Source organism: Ambystoma mexicanum, chromosome 14 (genome assembly GCF_040938575.1).
Source record: "Ambystoma mexicanum isolate Mex_15411 chromosome 14, UKY_AmexF1_1, whole genome shotgun sequence".
Taxonomy (NCBI): Eukaryota; Metazoa; Chordata; class Amphibia; order Caudata; family Ambystomatidae; genus Ambystoma; species Ambystoma mexicanum.
In genome coordinates this window covers 371,585,656-371,598,722 of record NC_090940.1, presented here as the reverse complement: position 1 = coordinate 371,598,722, position 13,067 = coordinate 371,585,656, and the positions used below count along the sequence as shown (strand labels likewise).

General features: G+C 44.4%; 1 long non-coding RNA gene across 4 annotated transcripts in view; it reads left to right on the top strand.

The window, feature by feature from the left end:
* LOC138527299 (uncharacterized) overlaps window positions 1-13,067 on the top strand; it is a 620,886-nt gene that overhangs the window by 469,096 nt on the left and 138,723 nt on the right. For 3 of the 4 annotated variants that reach the window (XR_011283871.1, XR_011283874.1, XR_011283872.1), the window contains one exon: window positions 8,752-8,810. The exons of the other annotated variant lie outside the window; for it this stretch is intronic. This is a non-coding gene — a long non-coding RNA (uncharacterized lncRNA). The remainder of the gene's footprint in view (window positions 1-8,751; window positions 8,811-13,067) is intronic. 4 annotated transcript variants of the gene reach the window in all.

Genomic DNA, 13,067 nt, shown 5'->3' with positions numbered 1-13,067 from the left:
CGCCCCAGAATTGAATACCCACAATCCCCAGCAAAGTCTGAAATTTGGCCAAAAAAACACACTTTTCAGACATTTCCCTCTGCCCACCCACCGGAACACACCGCCAACAAAATATGTCCCACCTTACTGCACCTTCACAGGTGTCCTGACAAAAACGGTACCTCACATGTGTGGGTGCACCTATCTGGGGGCAAAGGGAAAAGGCTAAACCACTGGTCACCCCAAGTCTTTTGGCAGAGCAGATTTCGCAGATTTCGCTGTTGTGGATGACCTACAGATTTGGGCCAAGGGTGCCGAAGACACAGAGGAAAACAGGGAACCCCATGCAGTTCCGAAAAGAACTAACTCGTGGGAATCCACAGAGGTCTGGCTTGCGCGAATCGTCCCAGAATTTATTACCCACAATCCCTGCACAGTCCAAAAATCTGGGCAAAAAACAAAAGTTTCCGACATTTCCCTCTGCCCACCCACAGAAACACGCCGCCAACAACATATCTCCTACCTTCCCGCATTTCCACAGGTGCTCTGACAACAACGGTACCTCACACGTGTGGGTGCACCTACCTGGGAGCTAAGGGAAAAGGCTAAACCACTGGTCACCGCAACTCTTTCGGCAGAGCAGATTTTGCAGATTTCGCTTTTGTGGACAACCTACAGATTTGGGCCTAGGGTGTCTAAGCCACCAAGAACAACAGGGAACCCCATACATTTCCAAAAAGAAGACCCCGTGACAATCCACAGAGGTCTGAATTGCGCAAATCGCCACAGAATTTATTACACACAATCCTTGGCAAAGTCAAAACCTTTCTGAAAAACCCCACAATTTTCAGACATTTCCTCTGCCCACCCACCGAAACACGCCGTCAACAACACATGTCCTACCTTCCCGCGTTCCCACAGGTGTCCCAACAAAAAACGGTACCTCACTTGTGGGTGCATCTACCTGAGTGGAAAAGAAAAAGTGTCGACCGTCCACAAATTCTTCAGCATTCCGAGGGAGCCCCAGCAGGGTCCCCAACCTTTCCTGCAGGGGAAGCTGTAACGCAGGCCAGCTAGAGCTCCAGGATAGTTGGCGGTAATGTCCCTGACCTTGGTGGGCTGTCTCCCATACGGGGTGACCATCCCCAAGTGCAGCGGCTGTCCCAAGGAGCACCGGCAGGGTCCCCATCCCTTCCCCGAGGGAAATTCTGTAATGCAGCCAAGGATTTGTCGGGGGTGATGTCCCTGGCCTTGAGTGGCTGTCTTCCATGTGGGTCGGCCGACCCCACGTTCCAGTGGCAGTGCCGGCAGGGTCTCCATTCTTCCCCAGAGGCAAAGGCTGTAACGCAGCCCAGCCAGAGCTCCAGGCTGGGCTTGGGGATGGTCGACCCACATGGGAGACAGCCGCCTAAGGTCAGGGACATCACCCCAGACCTTCCTGGAGCACTGTCTGGGCTGAGTTACAGAATTTCCCTTGGATGGGAAACCCCATGGTCAAACCACATGGGAGTCAGTCGCCCAAGGTCAGGGACATCACCCCTGACCATCCTGAAGCGCTGGCTGGGCTGCGTTTCAGAATTTCCCTTGGGGGAGGGAAGGGGACCCTACTGGGGTTCCCCAGAACTGCCGCTGTGTTTGGGGATGATACACCTGTAACACAGGCTAGCAAGAACTCCAGGACAGTTGGAGGTGATGTCCATGGCTGTGGGCATCCATTTCCAATGTGGGTGTACCGTCCCCAAGCACAGTGGTAGCGCCAGGGAGCCCCTGACAGGTGACCCTTCCCTCCCTAGGGGGAAATTATGTAACACAGCCCAGCCAGCGCTCTAGGATGGTCGGGGGTGATGTCCCTTGCCTTGGGTGGCTGTCTCCCATGTGGTTTGACCATCCCCAAGTCCAGTAGCGGTTCCAGGGAGCCCCGGCACGGTCCATGACCTTTCCCTGAGGGAAATTCTGTAACTCAGCCGAGCCAGTGCTCCAGGATTTGTCGTGGGTAATGTCCCTGGCCTTGGACGGCTGTCTCCCATGTGGGTTGACCATCCCCAAGTGCAGCGGCAGTCCCAGGGAGCCTCAGCAGGGTCACCGTCCTTTCCCAGAGGGGAGAAGCTGTAACGTAACCCAGCCAAAGCTCCAGGGTGGTATGGGGGGGTCATATCCCTAGCCTTGGGCGGCTGGCCTGCGTTACAGCTTCTCCCTCTGGGAAAGGTCAGGGACCCTGCCGGGGCTCCCTGGAACCACTGCCGGGCTTGCGGACAGTCAAACCACATGGGAGTCAGTTGGCCAAGGTCAGGGACATCACCCCTGACCATCCTGAAGCGCTGGCGGGGCTGCGTTTCAGAATTTCCCTTCGGGGCGGGAAGGGGACCCTGCCGGGGCTCCCCGTAGCTGCCGCTGTGCTTGGGGATCAAACACTCACATGGTAAATGGATGTCCAAGGACCAAGACATCACCTCCAACCGTCCTTGAGTTCTGTCTGGGCTGCGTTACAGCTTTTCCCTTTGGGGAGGTATTGGCACACTGCCGGGACTCCCTCACCAGGCTGTAACACAGGCTAGCAAGAACTCCAGGACGGTTGGAGGTGATGTCCCCATAAACAAAACAAAACCATGTGTTACCTATGGTCACTCCAGTGAAAACAAATCATAACTACTACTCTGTGATCACAGCCCCCCTTTCAAGCCATCCCTGGTGGTCTACTGAACCTCACCCCCGTAAAAACACAATTGCCCCTTCCTAGGGGCAGATTGCAAGATTGCACTAGCAATCTGCCCCCAGGGAGGGCTGCATGAGAGCCCCTCATCCATTTGGGGTGGGGGGGGAGGGCCACTCCCCTTTTCATTACATAAGTCGCTGGTGGTTTAGGGTGCCCCCACACCCCACCAACAACTTTTATGTTTTTGATATTTTTTGTTTTGTCCGCCCCCTAGGAGCAGATGGCCACATTAACTGTATAAAATGTACTTCCCCATGCTTGGAAGGGCCTGTACCAAGATTTCTGGTGGTCCTCTCCCCCAACCATCTGCCCCCAGGGAGGGCTACATGAGGTGCCCCCCATCCACTTAAGGTGGGGGGGCGGGAGGGAGAGGTACAACGCCCTTTCATTATAAAAACATCCTGGTGGTCTAGTGGCCCCCCACCCCCAACCACAAATCAGATTTTTCTTTTGTTGGCCCCTTCCTTAGGGGCAGATGGGCACCCAGGGGGGCAAATATGTGTGGACCCATGCTTTGGTGGCCGGGGGGAGAGGGCCGCTTACATAGTAAGCAGCCCTTTCTCCCCCTGCTTCACAATCAGATCCCTGGTGGTCTAGTGGCATTGCTGGGCGCGGAGAGTCTCCCCTTTCCAACGACACCTCCCTCGATCTGAATGGCACAATAGTGCTGCAGATCGAGGGAGAGGAAGGTGGACACTCACCTTCCATTTTCACTGCGGCAGTCGAAAATGGCTCCTGCAGTGAAAATTACTTTCAGTTTCATGTCAGCACGCAGTACGCGTGCTGATGTGAAATTGAAAGAAATCCAACCTCCGGGCTGTGAGGAGGAACCAGGGGCTGGTACGGGGGATAACGGCCCGGCAGCCCAAATTTTTGGCCCATGCAAAGCGAGGGCAGATAACAAGGACTCACGGACCGTTATCCCCCGTTCCACCACCTGCAACGGTGGATGAAGGCCATTAGCACCCGTGGTTGCCAAAGCAGTAACCCGGGTGCTAAAAAAAAATGATTTTCCTTCGTACCGCAGGACGCGTACGTCATCCCACTGTAGGAAGGAAAATCCTTTTCGAAGATGCCCACCATGGAAAGGGAAGGTGGGGCTCCATATGCAGACCCTCTTCCCTTTCCATGACAAAGAGAAGGAGCAAATACAGCGGCAGCCGAAATGAAGTAAGTAGGTGGTAGGGGGTGAAAAAAGAACAATAAAAATGGGACAGAGGTGGGGAGGAAGATGGCGGCAGGGAAAGCCCACATTCCTACCAACCTGATTGGCTGGCTCCCTCACCCAGAGTGCTAATGTACAATTGTATATTAGTAAAAAATATAAAATTACAGAAACTATTTTCTATCCCAAATAGGTTTCTCTAGCATACAATAAGGACCATAATCAATGGACCTTTATAACTATCCACAGTTTCCACAGTACCTTTTCCATGCCATGGATCATTAAACAACCCGGATGACACGTGCACACCATTGCACAGGGAAGCCTTTTTACCAGTTTTAATGTTATATTTGTAACACTCCCTCAATGCCTCCTTTCAAACAGTCACACATCCACCCATCAATCACTTCCAAAAACTGTACATATAACCCTATGACAATATGAAGCTTACACACACCAACTGCCACTTAACAAACTTTTACAAATCTTTTGCATCTACATTTCCCAAACTTATACAAGCAAATTGTACACAATACTCCTATGATTTGCATTTATATACTGCTACAAACCCTCAGGCATCTGTGCGCTGCTTATTATTACCCACGGTATGTGGTGATCATTTATCGATCTCGGAAGGATGAAAGGTGGAGTTTGGCCCTGCCAGGATTCAAACCTGCGTCAGCAGTCTTTGCACGGATATCGAAGTGAGTGCTCTACTCACTGTGCTATCTGAGTGGCTATGCACATAAATGCACATATCCATTGTGCAGTGAGAGAAGTGCAAAAATAGAAGGGGCAGTACGAATGGGCAAGTGCTCATGAGATCCTAGGAGTAAAATGCCAAGGGATGCCAAAGTGGAACTGCACTGGCAAATTACTGGAGCAGAGGAGTCCCAAGAAAGGATGCATCTTCAACATAACATCCCTTTAACAATGCTTTTCTTAGAAGTGAAAATGTTTCATGGTGTTACATCACTGTATGTAAGTTATTAATAATTATTTTTTTCATATATATGAAAAAACTATAAACCTCCTTTAAGAAACATATTTTTTGCAACACATACTTATGTCTGTCGTTATCAGCAACGCATGCTGGGGATGGAAATCATTGTTCAATTGCCTACGGCATTAGGCTCCACAATGGACACAGCCAAACCAAACTACCCCTATTATTCACTGCACCTACCCTGCATCCTAGCTCAGTGTCCACTATAGCCTAATAATGTAACCAATGCCCAGTGCTCCTGGCTTGCAACCATGGCCAGTTTCCAAATCCATGGGGCATAGCCTTCGGCCATGCCGCATTCCACAATGAGCAAATCAGAGTACACATTTGTGTTTGCTGAGGACCAGGCCCATTACCCAGACGCCAAATATATATATATAGTTTTTCTAATTAAATTCTTACACTTCTGAAAAATAAAACACAAGGCATAGTTCCAAAAACATGCTTTCAGGTCCTTGCTAATACTCACTGCGCACGTTTGTTGTAGTCTAGTCCACCACTTCAGGCTGTAACTGCAAGCAGAATATTTTTTCCCATTCAAACCTACCGCTTCGGCCTCAATAAGCAAATGAAAGTACACAATTCTCCTTGCTTACGGCCAGGCTCATTGTCCAGACACCAAGGTTATATCACTGTGTTGTGTACTTACATTTTACACTTTAAAAAAAACACAGGACATATTTACAAAACCGTGCTTTCCAGTTTTTGCTGACCCTCCTCATGCGTATTTACTGCAATCCCATTCAGCACTTCAACCTGTACCCACAAGCACATTTTCTTCCCTTTCAAACCTATCCCAATTTTTAAATTTTTTTACCACACAGCTGGTCCCTCGTAGACAATCTGGCCACTACCCATGGCCACAGGTTATACCTCAGTCCCCAAAGGTATATCACTATTTTTATGTATCTACATTATAACACTATTCAAAAATTAAACCATGTTTTCAGGTCACGAGTTTGCTGCAAATCCAGCCATCTTTTATTTTTTCAAAAATGGCAAAATGTACGTACATACAATAATCATACAGCGTAGCCCCCACTTGACAAAATCCATTCAGACTTTACACAGACATTCAAGGTTGGGTGTATAATCTTTCTGACAACTTTTGTCCACATTCGTTCAACGGCGACAAAGTTATAAGCCATCTAAAAATGTTGAGACCCCCTCTAATTTTGCTCCCTCTTGACAGAATCCCACCAAACTTTGCAAAAAAATTAATATCTACATCTAAAATATTTTTGCAAAGTTTGTGCGGATTCATCAAATGGCACCACATTTATGAGCATTTACATTTTGGGACTCCCTGTCTAATTTTGTTCCCTCTTGACAAAATAGCACCACAATTTGCAAAACCATTCAAAATCAGGTCTAGAATTAAATTCCAAAATTTCATGTAGTTTCATTGAGTGGTGCCAATGTTATGAGCCATCCAAAATCTGCTTTTCACCGACTCTGTAATGCAGAAATAAGCATAGATGCCCCCGATAATCTCAGATGTCCGCGAACACCACAGGAATGCCACTGACTGTTTGTGGACATCGGCGAAGAAAAACGCCCGTTTTATTGGATTTTTATGGCCATATCCCACCCCATCCTCATCACCGCTCAGCTCCCCAGAGTTTTTCTCATTAGTTTGACAAGTACAATGTTGTGTTTTTTAATATGTTTCCACCTCAATGTCCGTGGAAACCGGCAGCTGCCCACGAATCCAACATGGCGGGCGTTTCCCAAAAATATTACGCATCTCACGCTTTTCACCATCCAAGCAGCGTACGCGTCCGATGTCTGAGGATTGCATGCCACCCTCTGGACCAATCGGAGGCCCGTTTCAAGACCGAACAGGCAAGTGAGTCTGCGGACCGAACCCAGATATCACTCATTTTTTAACTGACTTTTTGGTCGTTTGAAAAAGAAATACTGGACGGATTTACATACAATTTACAAAGGTAAGCTTTAAAAATTTGGTGAAAATCCGTCCAGCGGATTGGGTTGTAGGCGTGAGCAACATTTTTTTACCAGTGTGTCTAAGAGAAAAAAACCACATTTCAGGACCCCACTATAACTTTGCCCCCCTTAATGAAACCTCACAGACTTTGCAGATTCAATTTGGCAGGGCCATATACTTTCTTTGCAAAGTTTCGTGAGGATTTGTCTAGGAGGGGTGAAGTTATAAGCCTCCCAAATAGTGCTCTTCCTATGGGTTGAGCAACCTAACCATAACCACAATGCCGCTACCGCAGGACCTGTAATACATGTGCAATCTAAAAAACCGGGGGGGGGGGGTGGCATTGACGAAACTCTGGATCCCAGCTGCAATCTGCCCAACAGTCCAAAGATCTTCTTCCTCCTAGCGCGCCTTCATGCCTCAGCAATCATCAGGGAGGCTGATTGGTTTCGGCTGTTCAGGGTTGACTCCCTCTAGGAAGTACCAGTATGTAGCAGCAAAGAATTCTGGTATCTGCAGTGTAGAACCAGCCAGGATCCAACTCTTCCCCCAATTTTCAATACCAGCCCTCAATAGGGAGGGGGGCATTACCAACAGTGTGGCACTCCAAAGTCAGGCATGTGTATCCCGGGGGCAGGCCCTCTGGAGCCCCAGTCTCCAGTGACATGTGCAAGCAAAAAGAGAGGTTCGAGGGGTGCAACTCTGGGTTCCAGCTGCAATCTACTCAACAGTCCAGTGATCTTCTACTCCTAGCAAGTTTTCATGCATCGGCAATCATTAGGGAGGCTGATTGGTTTCAGTAGTTCAGGGTTGAATCCCTCTGGGAAGTACCAGTCTGTACCAGCAAGCAATACTGGTATCTGTATCGTAGAACCAGTCAGGATCCAACTCTTCCCCCAATTTTCAATGTCAGCCCTCAATAGGGAGGGGGGAGTTACCGTCAGTATGGCACTCCAATGTCAGGCATGTGTCCCACCGTTCTCCCTGTGTGCATGTTTTGTATCTTGACAGTACATGCATACTTGATAACATAACCCGTTCCAATCTACAGGTGCTTATCCAGTTCTATTTCTTTCTCTACATTCCAGGACTTATAGCCCAGTTTTTCTAATGAAATAACTAACTACAACTCCCAGAATGCAAAGCAAAAAACAAGACTTGATAATCACCCACATATTGCAACACATCAGGTTTGCCAACATATTAAACCACCACACACCAAGTACCCCTTAAACATGTTCTACAAATCTTTAACTTTCAGTTTTATTTTATTTCACAAAACAGTTACACACAGTGCTGCTATAAATGCTCATATGAATTTTTTTGTTATCTTTCATGAAAATGCTCCTACAAACATACCTTTTTACATGGTCAACATTTTCCATTTTTCATTCCATATTATTGCCACACTTTCCAACCTCATGTATTACAACCCTTGCACTGCCACCATTCTCAACCTGATTACACTTATGTATTTCCTCCCAAAGTATCTATATAGACACTTCACCTTACATATAAAGTACTCTTCTTTTCCTTCCTCTACTATAAGCCACCAAACACTGCTGCAACAACAATCCACCATTACATTGCCACTAGGCAACAGTGTCCCTATTTGTTAATTATACTGCAACACATTACAAATACATTGCACCACAAACACAACACTTCTTTCATTAAACTCAGCAGCATTAAAGTAATCTACACATACACCTTTTCCTTACAACCATTGTTCCTCTTTCCTTCTAATCTCTCAAACAGCACTACTCATACTTCAATTTTTCTAACAACATAGTTAACATACTTCACTACACTATTCAAAACACAACGTTATTAACTCTATTTCCCAACAACTCCTCCTACATTCATAAATAACAACCTCTCTTACTGAAAGTACTTCACCATTACCATATATACCCACTAACTTTCTTTTATTCTTACAGCAAAAAGAATATTACTGAAGACACCAGCCAGAAGAAGATTACACTTCACATCCTACAAAGTAAGTACATTACTGTACTATTAATCTCTTTATTATGGTACCAATGCATTTTTATATTAGCCTACAGTATTCCTTTCAAATCATCAACATTTATTTCACTCTTACTCATTACATTTCAGTATGCACACTCTTTCCATTCTCATCTAAACAACATAATTATAACACCCACTACTCTCTTCAAAACACCATAATGTCCCTACGTATTCATTCACACCACCACTCTCTTACTCACTACCCCAAGCCCTTCGCACCTCTACACACACAGTAACTCCTACTCACTTCCCACCCACAACTATTATCCCATTACACAAACACACAACCCTGTATTAATCTCTACCATCACATTCACACACCCATACAAAATACATCCATGTATATTCCACAACTTTTAAACCCACAGTTTCTTTTTTCCAACAGACAGAACAGAATACCTACTAAAAAGCAACTCCAGAGAACATAAAGAAAACATAGAGCAGATAAGAATAAAAACTGGCAATATAGTCATCCACATCAATGTATAGAAAAAATTCAAACAAAACTGCTAATAACATCACTCAACAAAACTAATCCAGCAACCACTAAAAAAAGTAAAGCACACCTACAAATTAACCTAACCCTAAATCTAACAATGGTAATGTAGCCCCAGTAAAGCATTCCAAAAATTAATTTTATAAAAATGTTCCACTGTAGAGTACTTCACAATCTTATGAAAACAGCTGAAAAGACACACTCCCCCCTTAAAAATTACTGCAGAGAACTAATCCTTGAAGCTCTAATTGACAGCCCAGTGTACAAATAGGCATGCAGCTCAATGTGTAACATACGCCAACAATCATTCACATCTTTACGACAATTACTCAATCAGTATGTTAAACTAAAATACAAAAGTAGAATAAAAACTGTACAGACGGTGGACTCCTGTCCAGTGTGCAACCACACTGGACTGCAAGGACATTCACTAGCCTGCATTTCGGGAACTGCTTGCAAAAACACCTTGAACCACATCAAAATGTTAGCAACATACCATTCCACTATACAGAATCTTGTGCAGAGACTATACTATGCTAGAATACCTGCTTTACAGCCAAGTTGCCTCCTTCTGAATTACTAAAAGGCATCTGTGGCAAAGTAGTATATTTGCCATTAGATCGTAAAGAAAATGTACAAACTCTGGGAATACAACGGTCAATAGAACAATCTTTGATTATCCTAGTTCATGGTGTACCAACAAAAGACAAACAAATTTGACAACAACTAGTCAACTTAAACAAGGTCAGACAAGCCCTATGATATCTTTAAGAAAACAATGAATACTACAACGATATAAACATAGACAAGAACGTAAGAGTAACCACCCAATTAATTGAGGATTCACCACCAACTGACCAATTTGAACGTGTAGATCCTATTACTGCAGCCACCATTTTGGACCAGTATACAATTCACCCACTGCACTCCAAAGATACCAGAGACGATGCATTAGAAATATATCCAATGCGTCAAGCCAAAAGAGCTCCAATGAGCATATGGGAGAAAAGTGTTGAAGCACGCTCTTTTCCTCGACTCTTTCCTATAGAAAAAGGAGGAAGATATGATGAAAGACCCACACAAATTAGTGCATCAGAATATCGCTCTTTATGAATGTATTCTGAACACCCCTGATTCAGACAAAATGTACAATACATTTTCCACCTTCTGTTTGAAAGTGAACTAGCAGCTCTATGTTATGGAGTTGCACACACATTAAAAACATGCTCCAATTGTTTAAACATGTCCACTACCCAACTGCTTCAAAAGGTAAAAGACAAGAATGAAGTTTTGTAGTCAAGTATCACAAATCTCTTGGCAAACATGAGTGGTACAAAAGAATACTGGTCCGATGTCACGCTGATGTACGTTGTATGCTAAGAAACCTAGGCCCACCCACATGGGTTGTTACATTAAGTTGTGCAGAGTATGCATGGGATGACCTGCACAACCTCTTACGCATACTAAACCAAAATAAAGAAGGAATAGATATAAAAACACCAGGAGAACTCTGTTCTCTTGTCCCTGTCAATATGTCAAGATACATTCACCATCGCTTTATTGCCATGCTGCACTTCATCTGCAATGAAAGTACCTCTTCACTCGAAGAAGTAGAACACTATTTTTGGAGAAAAGAATATCAATCTAGAGGAGCACCACACATCCACATGCTTTTGTGGATAAAAGATACTCTTAAATGTGGCCATGACACTGATGCCACCATTTTACGGTTTATAGAAAAATGCATAGCCTGCAACATCTCTTCAGAAACCACACATAGTGACCTACGTACACATATGTTACACTTCCAAAAACATAAGTGTGGCAAATACTGCTGACAGAGATATAAAAAAAAGGGAAATACTATACCAACGGCCTCATCACGAGTTGGGTGCTAACCCTGGTGGTATTACCGCTGGGGCTATTAGCCCTACCGCCAAACCCCATGCTGCTATTAGCGCCGGATCACAGGTTTGGCGAAACAGTAAGTCCCCATTCCCCATTGGGCCCATTGGGGAATTTCCCCAATGGGCCCCATTCCCCATTGGGCCCAATGGGAATGTTCAGCGCTATTACCGCCAGCGGTATTATAGCTGGTGGTAATAGTGCCGAAAATCAGCAAAATCGCAGGAGATTTGCCCCCAGCTCAGAGCTCGGGGTAAATCCGCCAAGCCCGTGTTTTGCTGGACCCTTAAATGCAGTGGTAATAACATTACCACCACATTTAAGGGTTACCGCCAAACTCATGATTGAGCCAGCAAATGTCAGTTTTGCTTCCCTACACCACTTTGCGCAAAAGGACAAGTAAATAGGTTCATGTTCTCTGTTAGACACAGTGTAAAAGGCAAATTGCCTAAAAACGCATACAGTAGTAAAAGGGACGAAGCATAAAAGTATATCAATGATTACAATGCTATCATTGCCCTCTTTTGGAATGCAAATATAGATATACAATACATTGCAGACAATTCCACTGCTGTTGCAAGATATGTCACAGCCTATCTCACCAAATCTGAGAAAACAGAGCTAAAAGACCTCTGAGATGATATATCATTTGATAAAACACTGTCACAAAAATGTTACAGCTTCGGTATAAAAATGCTCTCTCATAGAGAATGTGAGCGCTACGAAGCTGCAAACGGTTTAACAGGTACAGCCTTATATGGCAGATCTGAACCCATTGTCTGGCTAAACCTTGGTCCAGCTTCATCCAGAAAAAGAGTACTCAAATCCAACTAAGAGATAGAAACAACAGCCACAAATGATCCAAGCAGCCAGGACATTCTAAAAAACAATTTACTGTACACATACTATCCAAACGAAGTACTGCTTTGGAAAACATGTGCCTGTACCACAAAGTACAAAACTACTCCTACAAAAATAGTTTCAAATCAGATGAGATAACTGGCGAATATGTAGTCTCAACTTGTGAAGGAAGCCTAGTCAAACTTACCAAACCCAGCCTAATTAATCACATTAAATTATCATTTAAAACTCCACAGCATAGGGAACTTTATAACATGGCCCTACTACAGCTTTCTAAACCATGGAGAAAAGAAGAAGAATTATTAGGTAACCATGACTCATTTGAAACTGCATTCAATGCAAATGAAAGCAGTATAACAAATTTCTATTTCAAACAATACAAAGAAATGTTGGACAATGAACGCCAACAAGAGGAAGACATTGAAGCTGAACTAGATAAATACACTCCTGAAGCCAGTCAACCTTCCCTTACATGAAGCCAAGAACCACTTTGAGAACCACTCATATTAAATGAAGCAGAAATAGCCATGATTGAATTAGAAAATACCATGTATCAATATAAACAATCAGAAGAAGACTTTTCACTGCTGAAATCACAACTAAATGATGAATGAACTCACCATTTATCTACAAGTCACTGAAGAAATTGAACATGGTTTTAAACATGAAACTAAAACGTATAGCTTTAACAATTATAAACATCTGCTCCTCTATGTAAGTAGTGAGGCTGGTTCTTGAAAAACATCCTTAATTAAAATCATCAGCAAATTTGTTCAAAACTTAGCAAACAACCTTTCAGCTGTTGGAACAGCTATCACAGGTTTAGCTATCTACAACGTAGGAGGTGCAACTGTACCCCGACTACTGCTCCTTCCAGTAGAACACCAAAAGAAATTAGAATACTACACATTATCATCAAAAGCTGCTACCAAAGTACGCAGAATTCTGAAACAAATGAAATTG